This window comes from Diospyros lotus, chromosome 5, assembly GCF_014633365.1.
Source record: "Diospyros lotus cultivar Yz01 chromosome 5, ASM1463336v1, whole genome shotgun sequence".
In the NCBI taxonomy this organism is placed as follows: Eukaryota; Viridiplantae; Streptophyta; class Magnoliopsida; order Ericales; family Ebenaceae; genus Diospyros; species Diospyros lotus.
The window spans coordinates 4,217,788-4,233,504 of NC_068342.1; the positions used below are offsets into that span (position 1 = coordinate 4,217,788).

General features: G+C 32.1%; 2 long non-coding RNA genes across 2 annotated transcripts; one reads left to right on the forward strand and one right to left on the reverse strand.

Annotated features, from left to right (window-relative positions):
• Nucleotides 1–5,173: 5,173 nt before the first annotated feature.
• Nucleotides 5,174–7,147, forward strand: LOC127801149 (uncharacterized). Its single transcript, XR_008022965.1, has 2 exons — nt 5,174–5,803; nt 5,939–7,147. It is a non-coding gene; the product is annotated as an uncharacterized LOC127801149 (long non-coding RNA).
• Nucleotides 7,148–10,630: 3,483 nt separating this feature from the next.
• Nucleotides 10,631–15,652, reverse strand: LOC127801130 (uncharacterized). The gene is made up of 3 exons (XR_008022960.1): nt 15,541–15,652; nt 12,934–12,974; nt 10,631–11,132 (listed from the first exon to the last, which is right to left on the reverse strand). It is a non-coding gene; the product is annotated as an uncharacterized LOC127801130 (long non-coding RNA).
• Nucleotides 15,653–15,717: the final 65 nt, after the last annotated feature.

The window sequence follows — 15,717 nt, forward strand, 5'->3', positions numbered from 1 at the left end:
GGATTGGTTATCTTGTAGCTCAACGTTCTATCTTAGGCTACTATATCTTGGTTGGAGGTAATTTAGTTTCTTGAAAGAGAAAGAACCAAAATGTTGTAGCTAGACCTAACACAAAAATAAAGTGTCGGGCCATTGCTTTTGCCACATGAGAGTTAGTTAGATTAAGTAACTTTTTAAGGAGTTGAGATTTAGAGATTTAAGCATTATGAAGCTTATTTGTGATAATTAGACAATATTTCATACTTTCTTTAATCTAGTTTTCCATTAGGAGATTAAAAACATAAAGATAGATCGTCATTTTGTGAGAAAAGAATTGATTTTAGGAGATATTATTATCTCATTTATTGGTTCCAATGACTAATTGATTGATCTTCTTACGAAAATATTACAGTGTCCATAACATGACTATATTTGTATCAAGTTAGACACAAATGATGCATATACGTGTATTTAAGAGGGGAGTGTTAGCTTTATTATGTTGTACCTAGTTATATGTTTTCCTTAGTTGTACCTAATTATGTATTTTCCATAATTGCACCTTATAGAATTGTGTATAAGCCTAGTTATAAATAACATATCCAACACTTTTCTTTTCCTCAAAACAATCATGATGGTATATGAAATTTTATACTTAGAGTTGACCTAATTATGAAGGAAAATGTAAACAACCCAATTAAATTTGAGTTTGAGTGGCATGAGTTTTGGTTTTAAAATATTAAAAATATTATGTGAACACTTATTCGTTACATTTTGTATTAATGAATTGCACTATAAATTACATCAATTTACAAGTATCATTAAAAATGTCACAAGTGTCAAAATAGCATTTGCATTAAAATATATAGTTTATACAATCATATTGAAACTTAAGAAATCAAACCTACAGTCCACTAAAATATTATGATTAATAAAGTTGTTTTAACATAAATTTTAAAAATATATAGCAAGTGCAAACAAAAAAGAGAAGAAAAAAACTATAATAGCAAATATCAGGACTTTGATATTGTTTACATAAATTGGGTTGTATTTGGTGTTCAAGGTTTAATTTGGACTTAATTTTATGTAAATTAGGTCTAAAAAATAAAATTAGAATAGGACCAAATTAAAAATAAATAAATAAAATTGAACTATGTTCTGAACCCATCGTTCCCCTTTTCATTTACTCCCCTAATGGGCTGGGCCTCCATTTCTAATCTTGTTACTGGAGCGGGCTTCATAAACTTTTCTAGAGCCCTTCTTCTTCTACTGTTCCACAAATGGTCCAATTTCCAAATAAACTCAAAACAATTAACTAGCTTATATTTATCTGACCCAAAACAACAATTTTTTTTTTCTTTTTGTGTTTTATGTTTTAATATACATCCTTATAGCCATTATATTATTTTTTGTGGCATTCTAATCCCATAATTTAATACTTTTTAGCAACACTCCAAAAAGCCAACCTTGAAAATTCAATTTAAATCAATTTAAATTGGCACCATATATATATATATATGCATGTCTGTGTATCCTCACACTTAAATATATAATAAATTGCTTTGATCTCATACCAATGGCTATATAAGGGCTAAATCACACTCAGTACCCTTAAAATTTGATACGATAATAAAAATATTCTTAACATTTGAGAAAATGACAGTGACTTTTTCTTAACTTTTATAACTTTAGTTACATTTTTCTTTTATTGTTAAAATTATTAATATGATAAAAATACCTTTACATTTTACTCCCCCTCTCTTTATTCTCCTTCTTGACCTGAGAATTGATTAGAATCTGATTGTTTGTCTAACTCTTTCTTTTTTTCTTTTATTCAATAAATTAGGGCAAACTATCACTAAACTAAAAAAGCCCCCATCATGTTAAAATTTTTAACATCTGTAAAGCAACTATAGAGGAGACAATGCAGCTAGGGTTCTAAAGTCAAGAAAATTAAGTCTTTATTATTTATCAAATACGAATGGTGTATTTATCATTTACCAAACCTTAAAAGCAACGGGTGTAATTTACTAGATATATAAACATCATCAAAATCTATCTGCATTTGAAAATGCCTCAGAAATTCTTCTCTCATCTCATATATATATCATCCATTCTTTCTGTAACAATATATTTCAAAGATTATAACACCAACGTAACTAACCAAGCCATTAACATAGGCGTAAACTAAAATATTTATTTTTCATAATATACATGAATTTAGTTACCAGTCATAAGGAAAAGTATAATACTTAACCTCATAATCTTACCAACCAACAAAGCACAAATCTTCCAAATTAAGAGTACTCTTGACTATCATCATTCTGACCTTTACCCATAATATATATAGTCTTGATGGCCCGTAAAAATGGCAAAAATAAAGTTACCAAAAATGGAATAGGCCAGCCAACATGAGCTCCAATGGCTGTTCAGTTGTTTCTACATGTCCACATGTTCCTCTAACAATATGCATGTATATATCTCCCAAAAGTTGTGCCCCAGTTCTGCTCCCTTCTAGTTCTTTACACGCCAAGAATCAAGGAAACTTTCGACGTTTAATCCAACATTTGCATGAAGTCCAGGCAAATGTCAGTGTTATGTAACAGTACTCCAACTGCTATGGTTTTTGTTCACCTAATTAAGTTTCTTGCGACATTTATTTATTTATTTTTTGTTTTTTGACATCGCTATAGGACTTCTACACCCACATGATTCAGTGACACTTCATGAATTTTGTCATTTTTTTTAATGAAATGTCACTAGAATAGTGCCAGATTATGATTTTGTTGTAAAATGAGGGAGTGCTTAGCCAATGTTTGAATAAGCTCATTGTAGCCCAGAATTGTTCATATTTTTCCAAAAACATAATTGATAGCATTCATTATGAGATTAAAACCAAGAGATTCCAATTCAAGCAACCCTTAATCTCCAAAAACCCTCTCAACCAAACCCTATGAAGATGGAAGGGAATTCAATTGAAATGGAACAAATAGAAAGTCCAAATCAGAACAGCTCAATAAAGATGTAATTTTCTTAGTGCCAAAGCCACATGGAGCACTATGCAGAGAAGTGCTCCAGTTGTTAGGTAATGTGATGTGTTTGATAATTACTTCTTATATATCATTAACTACTTCATAAAAATAGAATTTTTGCACAGAAGTTTTATATTATATAATGTTGCTCATTATTTCATGTCATACTTTAGGATAGAAAAAAATACCCACTAGAATATATTATAACGTAAAAATGTTACCATCATATTATTTTGACAACATTTTTCATACACAAATTGTATCAGATCATATCACTTCTCTTGTATATATATATATGTATGTATGTAGTACTAACGAAAAGCAAACCAAAGAGCTGGTGCAATATTGCAGGACATGAAATGATTTGAACAAATTAATTAAACTAATTCCATCCTGTTGATCAAGAAGCATATAATATAATTAATTAATTAATTAAGCTTAACATCACTTAAGAAGCTAAAGTCTTCCTTGTAAGACAATGGAGTGAATGGACCAACATAGAGATGATTTTGATGGGCTAAGATGCTGTCTCCTCATCCCCCTTTCTTTTATATGTACCTTTGTGCAACACCTAAGAAGCCACGAACACGGTCCCCACCCTTTTCTGTTTTCTACTCTTTCACAGAGAGAGAGAGGGGGGAAGAAATTTTAGCTAGGGAGACACCAACTTGTCTGCATTGGTGCAGTGGGCGTGACAATATTGAATTGGCTTCCTCAGGGACCACTAATCTTTTTTCTTTAGTCAGTAAACTTGCTTTTTCAAGTTTCTGTCTTTTTTAATTTTGGCGAACTTGTTCCAGTAATCCAAGCCTTGTTTTCTCGCTATATATATATATATATATATAATACACAAAGTTAATTTGCACCCAATAATACAGCCAACTGTGGCATACCATTTTATTAATACAAATTATATATAATATGACTTGCTCTCCTTTTAAGAAACAGTTTATACTAAAACATGCCAAGGTTGTGATAACTTTTTATATAGAACATTTCACAAAGTATTGTTTTTCTTCTCAACTTCTACATCATATGCACTGGCCAGGATGACTTGGAAAGCTTCTCTTCCAGCCTCAGACTTTAGGGTAGATAATATATAGTTATACAGATTGATGCATGTCGGATCCGTACGCAGCGGCTTATATGAGATTTTTTTTTTTCTTTTGGTGTCTCAATTGATGATAGTTAATTAATCTACTGTTAAATACTAGTAATTTGTGAAGTCAGTAATCATTTTTTTTTTTTCTTTTCTGGAAGGAGCTAAAATCACCACTTAACAAAAAATATTGATCAAGTTTAAACCCACGGCGAGGACTGGAAAGAAAGAAACCTTAGAAGATGCATCATCTGTAATACAAACAATACACACACACACACACACACACACACACATATATGATCATATTTACAGCCTCGTTAGCCAGAAAAATTGATAGTAATGCATTTAACTAATTAATGGGAATGAGAAAAACATATGACAAATCTAGTTGGCGCTATTAATTTGGAAGTTCAAAGGCGCTAAGTGCTAATTATTTACATCTAAAATTGATAAAATGGGAAAGAATGCCTGAATTTGAGCCTTTATAGCCACTTAGTGAGACTAATACAGAATTAACACAAAGTGAGATCAAAATTTTGACTTCACAGATCGTGTTTGTTGAGCAACAGTACTCTATAATCTGTACGTATATGGACTGTACCCTATTTAATTACATATCTATTTGTTGGGGAAAAAAAAAAGAAACCCAAAAGTACTCTTGAAATATTGGCTCAATTAAGTTTCATCGCGGCTTGCTTAGTAAAATTATTTTTACTACCTATTAACAGACTGTGGATAAAAATGGAGATAATTAAGGAAAAGAAAAATTGGATTAATTTTTGTGATTGAACATTTAATTTGTTGCAGACCTTAATCTTCGAGTATTTCTCAATCAAATATTTTTTCATAATTTATATGTGTGCGCGCGCGCGCGCGCAGTTAGCTAGAAATTCAGGTACCTTACGTTTCAAGCACCATGACACAATATATATATATCTATATATATATCATACTGTCTTATATGCAATATATATATATCTATATATACCATCATTATATATAATATAGCATTGAAGAAATTAATAAATTGATATGACTGGACGTAGCAAAAGTAGTATATTGGAAGGAGCAGATAAAGAAACTGAGGCATTCCTACCTAGCTCTCTATTTATATCCTCTCGTTAGTTGCTTCTTATCTATGGAAGCTGCAGCAGCCTCAAACTGACAACAGCAGCGACAGAACCACCACCAACATATATGAATATGAGGAAGCAGCAGTATATATGTAGGCTACAAATTAGAGCGAGCAAGGAGAGGGTGTAGATAAGCTTAATATCGTGCACCATCGATCGGCAGTTGAAGCTGCCAGCATGATCTGAGCTTTCCTTCAACAGGAAAGAACAGATCATGTGGCAACTTCACCTGTCCATGGTAGCATGGAAACCCAACAAAGGCCCAATTCCCCTTCTTCTCTGATTTGCTAGTTGCTGCTTCTGCAAAAAACAGAAAAAGTGAACCCATCCATTAGGGTTTCCTCTTTAATTACTTCAAAACCAAACCCTTCCATTAGGGTTTCCTCTTTAATTTCTTCAAAACCAAACCCTTCCATTAGGGTTTCCTCTTTAATTACTTCAAAACCCTAGATATAGATAGATAGATAGATAGGGAGGGTTTCTGTGCTTTCTTTCTGCTGCCTGGTGCTGAGGCTTGTCTCTTCTTCCCCGGACTGCTGCTGCTGCTGCTGCTATTCTTGGTAATCGTGCTGCATATATACAGATCTTTTTTTTTTTCTTTATCTGTCGTGTTCTGTTCTGGGTTTGCTTTGATTAGTTGTTCTCTGCGTTCTTCTTTTCTTTAATGCTTGTGTTTTTTATTTTGAGGTGAGAAGTGAAGATGCTAGGGTTTCAAGTGACAGGATTTCTGCCTTAACGTGGTTGGTGCTTTTGAGATCCCTCCTCGTGTCTTGGGGATCTGATTTTTATACTCTCAAAATGTATCTTTTTGTCTTCCAATTGATAAAAAAGAAAACTAAAATACAAAATATTTTCATTGAACCCGATGAGAAATACACTAGTTATTTGAGATATATGAAGGTTAGCACAAAAGATCAATCAAAATGTTTTTAAAAACTTCTTGTAGAACCCTTTCAAGTAATGTTGTAACTTTTATGCTTACCTTTAAATTTGAAAATTTTATATAAGAGCGATCACAAGCGAACAAGAACACTAACTAAATGCACACTAAATGCTCAAACTTCAAACCTTAATTAAGTTTTAATGATCTGATATTAATTTAATTTCACACATGTATAGTACTTCCTCGAGAGCTTATGCCATAGGTTTGCTTCCATCTAAATATATATCAATATCTGCATTTGGCCTTTCGCTATTTTTCATCAATTGGGATATTGTGAATAATTAAGTAATTCCTAACGTATTGTATTTGAATGTAAACAGATTGCCACACACATAAATGTGTTTCATTTTCCATGAATCTCAACTGCACCCCTCCACGGATGTTCTTCCATCACAACAGTACACTTGAAATTCTTGACCATTTAATTCAACACAAGAATGATTAATTATGTCCAAAATCCATAAAAATCACTATTACTTCTACCTACTTTCTACTTGCCCCCTTATTGACTAACTGGCCGGGGCATTTGAACCATTAATACACTTGACTAATTGCAGCTTCTCTTTGATATTTGATATCCCATTAAGACTTCATTAACATAAGAATGAATTATCCCATTTGAAAATTAAGTTTGTTGCGGACTTGCAGGATTGAAAACTAGGCTAAGATTCTTCAACAAGAGATCAGGGAGTAAATTCTTTGTACATATATATATGGTGAATGTTTTTGAAGGGCTTTAAATTCTGTATGGATGTGTCTATATCACTAGTGGACGCCCAAGTAGATGTCTGTACTCTTGGCTTGCTTATTTGATTTTCTTTCCCTTTTTTCTTATTGTATTAAATTAATTTCCTCAGTAGAAATCATTACAGATGATGATGTGACATTGTAAATATTAAACCACTTAAAAAATAGTGGCATATATATACTAATGTTAAAGGTTGCGGCCGTTGATTGTTTCCTCCCATCGTTCATTGGAAGAGTAGGAAAAAACAGAAGGGGAGTTGTAGAGATCTTAAACCTGTTTATTATTATTACTATTATTATTGTCAATTTTTTTTATCAGTTATACCTTTTTTTCTTGTTAATCACTGTTTGAGAGGTATAAAAGGTTTAGTTTACACATGAACTGAAGAAAATACAACAAATCATCATTTAGAATATGTTAATGGATTATTTGAGGATAAAATTCTCACAATACGTGACAAAGACTAAATATTTATATTCTCTACATATACAGAATATATATGGTATATTCATATTTAAAAATTAGAGGGGTGGTTTATTTTTACATATAAATTAAAAAATCCAAATGAGGGTCATCTTCAAGGGTAGTGGCGTCTATGATGTATAGTGGTTGAGCCACATATATAGTCTTGAGAGCGACAAACAATCAATTGTCTCCTTAACTTTGAAAAAAATTTGAGCACTATAAGTCTGTACCACCAAGCCAATCTTGAAAGTCATTTATGTAAAACTTTTTCACTAACATTTCACTTGTTGGGGGTTCTTTAACCAAAAAAAACTACCATTATTGCGATACAATTCTTCCCATAATATGTAAGTAATTATTCTTTTAGGAAAAAGGGTGTTGAATAATATTTTTTGCCAGTCTTATGTGTAATATGTTGAGATTAAAAAGAATAATACGAAAATAAAATCACCCTTTCTATGCAAGAATAGGTTTTTTATTAAATGGTGATTAATAAACCAACATGCTATCAACACAAGCAAATGTCATAGTTTGACCTTATTCATTTACACAATTAATATTTAAGTATTTACATGTATTTAGGTCTCATTTGACATTGAGTTTGAATTGAGTTACACTCATAACCAAATGTAATAAAAAAATGTTTGATATATTTCAATTTAACTTAACTCACGTTAATAGAAGATACAAATCTAATTTGAATATTTTAATAAATTAAACAATTTTAAATATTTTAAACAATTACAGTTAAAACCCAATTCAACATAATCAATTTACTACACATTTATACAATGAAACAGATCTATTAAGCATATAAAAGTCTTGCCAGAAGGGGCGTTCGCGTGCTGGGATTAAAATGATCAATAGACAATTGATCTTTGACAACTTTCCTTGCCTAGCAATACATCCCTGCCTAACTTCTTGGACCCCTCTCTCCCTTCCTCTCTCTCTGATGAGGTGGTGATGTTTGACACTCTGCAGGTTTGGACGGCTCAAACAGAAGGAGAATATGCATTACTCTACGGTATTTCTTTGGATACAGGCAGTGATCGGTTAATTACATCAATAATAACTCAGCTTTACATTCTTTTACTGTTTGGTCATTGAACTTTGAAATGTTACTTATTAGTCACTGATATTTGAAAACGGTTACTGCTTAATCACTGAACTTTGAAATATTACTTATTAGTCACTAATATTTCAAAATTATTATTATTTAGTCACTGAACTTTAAAATAATACTTATTAGTCACTGATATTTCAAAACTGTTACACTAAACTTTAAAATATTACTTGCTAGTCATTGATATTTCAAAATCGTTTTTCACCCGTCACTCGATAGTCACTGAATTTTAAGTTTACGAGTGACGAATGAGAAATAGTTTTGAAATATTAGTGATTAACATGTAATATTTTAAAGTTCAGTATAACAGTTTTGAAATATCATTGACTAATAGATAACATTTTAAAGTTCAATAACTAAGCAGTAACAGTTTTGAAATATCAGTGACTAACAAGTAACATTTCAAAGTTCAGTGACTAAGCAGTAATCGTTTTGAAATATCAGTGACTAACAGGTAACATTTCAAAGTTCAGTAATCAAATAATAATATAATGTAAAATTGGGTTATTATTGGTGTAATTAACCCAGCAGTGATCAGTGCACGAATAAAGCAGGACACACTGTAATAATAAGTGAGTGTAATAAAAAAATAAGAAAGAAGAGTACTGTGATGGGTGTGATGTAACACAGAAATAAATCCAGAAAGAGTGCCCCCAATACCCAAAAAATACTGTTAAATTGCCCCCAGAAGCAGAAAATGAAAGTTGAATTGTTTGATGTGTGATGATGAGTGTTTGGTTAGAATGTCTGTATCAGAACTCACCACTCCTAACAGTTTCTCAAAACGTCATATATATTTGTTTCTCTGTCTCTCTATTGTCCCTTTGTCTTGTATCTTAAAAAATAAATATATATATATATATGTTTAATTGTTAAATAAAATAGAACACTGATATTGTTATAATCATGAGTTATTTTAATTGATATTTTTTTTGTTAATATAATTTGTGAAATATAAATGCTGTCATAAAGTTCAATATTTACCCCCTTAAACATGTAACTTGTGGGTTTTAATTTTTATTTTAAAAAGACAAGTGATGAGTAATCAAAAAGAAAAATATAATATTATTGGATGATATTTTAAAATATATCAATTGTTGATATGTCTCTCCATATTGGCATTTTTTTATGATTGGAAGGTTGAAGATTGAGTTGTAAAAGTATTTAAAAAATAATAATAAAAGAACACAGAATTTAAAACCCTAAACTTAGAGGCAAAATCACAATGACCCAAAAGAGAAGTCAAAACAGGCCATTTTTAACATATTTCTTTTCAAAATTAAAAATTGTCCTTTAAGCCATACAAATTTTGGAGTAATTATTTAAAATAAAGATAAAATGTATAAAAAATAACTATCTTTTAATCCTCACAAAATAAAGATGTTGTACATTCAAAATATATTTTTTAATCCAAAGTAAAAAAAACTTCACATAGTTTCAAGAAGACATAGTATTACTAATATCGTTTTGACATAGAATTCGAAACTTATAAACTTATAACCCATATTCACAATGACAAAAGAGAAGGCAAACTTATATCTTGAACAAATTTAGGATAAAACTTTCTTTTTCTCTAGTTTACTTTTCTTACCTTTTGTTATCCCTTTTTTTTTTTTTCTTTTTTCTTTTTGGCATAATCGAAAGGAAAAATAATGCTACTATTTTTTTTTTGGGCTGAATTGATAAAAACCTAACTTATCTTACACGGATTGGTGCTACTAACCTAATTTACTCTATGTTACGTATTACTAAGGTATACATACAAATAATATCAATTATAATATGAACTTTTATCTAAAAACGTACGTTAGATAAAAATCACTTATGTCACATGTCATAACATTATAACTCCCGATTTCTCTCTATCTTTTACACTTTTTCTTCTAAGAGAAACGCCAACTACTAGCTCTAGTTTCATTTATAATACCTTCACAATAAATTAGTTGTGATTTCATTTGTATCAACCACACTATAAGAGAACACCACTCTTGTTAATAAAGAGTCAACCTGTTCATACCTTTTATTTGACCTTTCCATCATTTGGTGTTACCATGTTGAATGAAGGAAAGATCATTTTATATACTAGATCATAAAAAATAAAAAAATAAAAATCTAGAATAATTCTTTATTCAAGTATGGTATCCAAAATTTAAGGGCTAAGGAGACTAGTTGTATTGCAAATATGGCACTTCTCCCAAGCTGTCTCTATGCCACGAATTAGCAATTGCAACATAAAAGCAAATCAATCTAACAGTACCACAGAAATTGCGTTGGAAGCAACTTTACCAGGAGCCAAACTTCTGATCAGTAAGCATTCTGAGAGTTTTTAACAACAATCAAGGAGTATATTCAGTATAGCAATAGTTACAGGGTACAATGTTCTTAATCAAAAAATGGAAGGATTCTGTTGGTTCCAGTCCCTGCATTGGGTCCAACAATGGATCAATTTGCAGAAAAATAGCTCTGAGCATACTTTTCCGACCTGGTTATGAAGGTTGCTCGAGCTTTGTCTCTTTCCTTACTCCTGGCGTTCAACCAGAAATGGTTTGAATGTCATGACCACTCCTATTGCTTCAATTACAATGAGGATGAAGAAGATCATCTGGTCACCTGCACTTGGATGCGCAAACCGTACTCAAATATGGGCTTCAGAAGCAATAGCATTTAAAAACACAAAGAAGGAAGGGAAAACAAATTTGTTGTAGAAGCGAACATCAGCAGCAGAGTTTGTGCATCGTGTTAATGCATCTTGGTGTTTTAAGAATTACTTTCACCAAATTTGATTACAACCATAGCTAACTTCACTTGGTCTATCGGAGCTAATTGCAAGGCATATTATATCTTGAAAATTGCAAGGCATTTGACAGTACATCGTTCTAAGGCCAGCTTATCTTTATCTCATGTATGGTTATTATTAAGTCCAAAAAGTTCATACTCATAAACTTACCTACCTTTACATTTGGAGTCAAAATTATATAGGAATTTAAGAAATACGGCAATGTAAAATGTCCTAGCAAGTAAAGGTTTACCCAGTTAAAAGCTGTGCATCCCTTCACCTTGTCCATGCACCCTTTCTTGTTGGCAAAAATAGTAACATTCATCATGAGGATGAACCACACGCTACCCTCAATGACCACCTTAGACGAATCCATGACCTTATTCATGAGGAAGTTGTTAAATTTCCACCAGGGAACTTCAGAGAGCAATTTGAGTGAACACACAGTATTGAGTAGTCTATGACCTCACAAAGTGATGTGAATATAGTAGAACTTTGTTAGACTCTTTCCAGAACACATATACTAAACCATATCTTCAACTCAATGGTGCCCTAGGTGGATCTCTGGAATAGGTTGAAGTCCAAATCTTGGAGAGAACAACCCAAAGTAGCTAGATTGGTGGGAGTCTGTTTTAGTCTTATTAGAGCAACTTCTGAGAGATACTATCTTGTGCTCACTCCAGCAACCTACTCATGAGAGTAAGCTTCTAATGAACTACTTTGGCATACGATCTTCACTTAGCTACAGTCAGCTTTTAGTCAGAGCCATGCCTATTTGACTGAAATGCAAACTCAATACTAGTACTGCAATCAAATTGTTGTTGATGATGGATTTATCCTAAGTAAATTGCTACAGGTTGTCCAATTATTTGAATAATTCTCTGATAATTGTTCTCAGGTGAACTACACTAAACAGAATATGACAATCCCTTTTGTATTATAAAGCTGGAGAATTTAACTAAGAACTCTGCTTTTTAATCGTCAATCAAAGTTCTTTTTGCAGCCACAAATTCCACATCATCACCAATGTATCCCAGTCAAATTTTCGTTTTCTTTTTCTTATCAGGGGATAGTGCCGGTCACGGCCTCCGGAATTGGGGCGTGACATTTTACAGCTTTAATATTTATCTTCAACATGACAGTATTTAATATTGAATAAGTTCCACATTCTTCACTGGAGGTATCTCCAGTTACAAAGTGTCAGTTCTGGCACCAAATCTAGGGTGTTGCAGAGGGAGAGAGAACTGTACACAAAAAATATGGGGGTGATCTTTAACATAGATCCAAGTCAAAAGATATTAACAAGGAATTGTAATTTGCATTCATTTTGTATGCCAACTTGAACCCAGCAATAAATAATGGTCCTATTCAATCTAAGATGGAAAAAATAAAAAAACTAGATGACAACAAGAAAGCTGATCTATCACAAAAAGAAAGGTACATTACACAAGAACTTTACAATGAGGAAATTCATAAAATGAAGAACTGAACATTTTCAGTTCATCTTATAAATCAAACAGATAATTAGGAGGTCATTGCTTATATGTGGCAAACAATGGCAACCGCAAGCCTTAATCCCACTAGGTGGGTTTATACTTTATAGGTGGCAAACGGGTATTGCATGCGTACACTCACCATGAAGTAAAGGAATGGAAACAGAGTTGATATTGGCAATGCTGAAATGACAGTGAAGTAAATTATGTCAGGTTCTGAACATAGATAACAAGCACGCAGAAAAAAAATGTGACTAAGCAGTTGATGGGCAATGCTCAGACAACCAGCAGCACATGACATATTCAAAAAAAAACATCAACTGAAGAATAGATGATAACCAAAGGAGGACACTAGTTGTATGTTAATTACATAAGAGGAAACCGAAAGTTAGAAAGAAATAGAAAGCTTCATGTTCTTTCTAACAATAATTAGGCATATATTGAATAAACTAAACACCATATTAAATTGGTATTGGTAGTTTAGAACTTTGCAGTTCATGATGCCCAATTACAATGTCACAATTCAATGAGGAAAAAAAAACCTTAGCGCGTATGCCAAGAGAAAAAAATAAAGCAACTGAGTAAAAATATAAATAAATAAATACATACAAAATAAGAACTGCAAATTATATACGATAACGAGTAATATAAATTAATAAAGAGTTCAACTTACATTCCTAGTTTATATTACCCAGCTGAATTTGTGTCCCCCAATCTCATTAAGACATATTTTTCCATCCAACATTTGCTTTGTTGATACCACTGTTGTTAGAATCTTACGATTCACAATTTGAATCGTATGATTCGACTCTATTCATATAGAAATCGAGTCGAATCTATAGGGTGAATCTAAAATCCCTTAGAATCGTACGATTTACGATTCGAATCGTACGATTTGACTCGATTCATATTGAAATCGAGTCGAATTTATAGGGTGAATCGAAAATCCCTTAGAATCAACTATGAACCAGACGAATTGATCGTGAATCGCATGAATAGCACGATTCATCCGATTCGTGCGACTTCGTCTGCGTGTGCGCTTTAATCAAATATTCGTTCGATTTGGCTATCTTTGAAAACAAAGAAGATGATGAAGATGATTGATAACTAGTGAAGATTATAGACTATGGAGTTTATTAGTAACCTTACAGTTGTAGGTTTTTTTTTTTCTTTCTAGCTTGTTATTTTGAAAGTGGTTTGGTTTGGTGCAATTTGAATTTAAAGGCAACATGAATATACTTTTGCCTTTTGGTATAATTTTAAACTTAGCAAATATATTTAGAAGTTTATTTATCTATTTATATTTAAAAGAATTGATCATGGTGGGCACATTATTTATTTTCCATGGATATATATTATTTATAGTTAAAATTGAGAATGTGTACCGAATCTTACAATTCGATTCGATTCGATTCTCGATTCACGATTCTTAAAATAAGGATTTCGATTCTCAATTCGAATATCGATTTAATAACTATGGTTGATACTAGTGAGTTTTGTCCCAAGAACAGAGACAGCATTAGCTTTCTTGACTAGGTCAGCAAACTAATTAGCAACCTTCCAAAGCTTTTGTATTTCCAAGTTCACCCAGCACATTATTTGGTACGGCTATAGCAAACTTGTCACCAAACAAATCCAGTTAGTTCGGTTTCAATAACTGATAAAGTGATGCTAGTAAGCCCATAGGAGTTATAAGAAACGAGGAAGGAAAAAGAAAAAAACTTTCATTCACTCCTTTAGGAAGCCCCCCATATATTCCAATTCAAAAGAAAATTAGCAAGATTTAACATTTTTAAATGTCAATTCTACTCTTTGCTGCCTACTTTTTCAGTATTTGCACCCCCCATTGATAGAATATAAAAGCAAAATCCAAATGTAAAATGCCGAAAGAAAAGAATGTAAACATGTTGTATCATGCAAATAGATCATCTACCCACTTATAATACTAGATCAATTACTAACAAAGGCTAGAGCCAGTGTAGATAAGATCAGCTTATCCGGATATGACATGGATCTGGGTTGTGTACGGGAGATGGCCATGATAGGAGAGGGTGGGTGCAAAGGATAAAATGGATAATGATGCACAGATAACTCCGTGGGTGCTTACAAAGGTCAGATTTCCACCTTTTGTAGATCAGGTTGGAATCCGAGTAAAGTTGTACACAAAATGACTTCTTAATTCACGATCAAAGAAGCTAAAAGTACAAACTTAAGTGTAGAGTTACGACATTAATATTATACACAACGTTAATAAACCACAGAGCTCATTGCTAAAGGATCAAATAAAATAGAAATTCAAATCAATGAAGAATGAACAAACAATTATTTGAATCAAGAAACGGGTAGTAACTAATACTCTTCACTTCATCATTTTATCGAACAATTTGTAAGCATAATAAACCATTAAATAGTTAAAGAAACCATTTTTCTGAACCACATCCAATAAAAATCTCTTGGTAAGCATACCATATCAGAACTTGCAAAAACAGAAATAAACATTTTGACCTCAATCACTATAGCAACACAAAGGGTAACTCTCACTGAAAATATTTTTTACAAAATAAAAATAAAAATACATATAAAATAACCCTTTCTTGAGACTCGCAAAGCTGGAGCATGGCGAAGTGGGTCACGCCCACTACAGCATAAAAGGAAAAAAGTATTGCATGAAAAACATAAGAGCACAAATATATATGCATTCACAACGTGGGTTTGGAGGGATCAGCTCTCGGGAGTTAATAGAGTTTACCATTCGAGTGTTGTTCTAAGAGCCGCTTTGTCGGATAACCATTCTGTTATGGTAACTTGGCTTTGTTCTGGTTTTTACATGTTGTGAAGTGAAGCTGCTGGGTGATCGAAATCCCTGCTCGCTCATTTCTAAATGCTATGGATTAATTAATTTTATTTTTCATCCATACATATTATT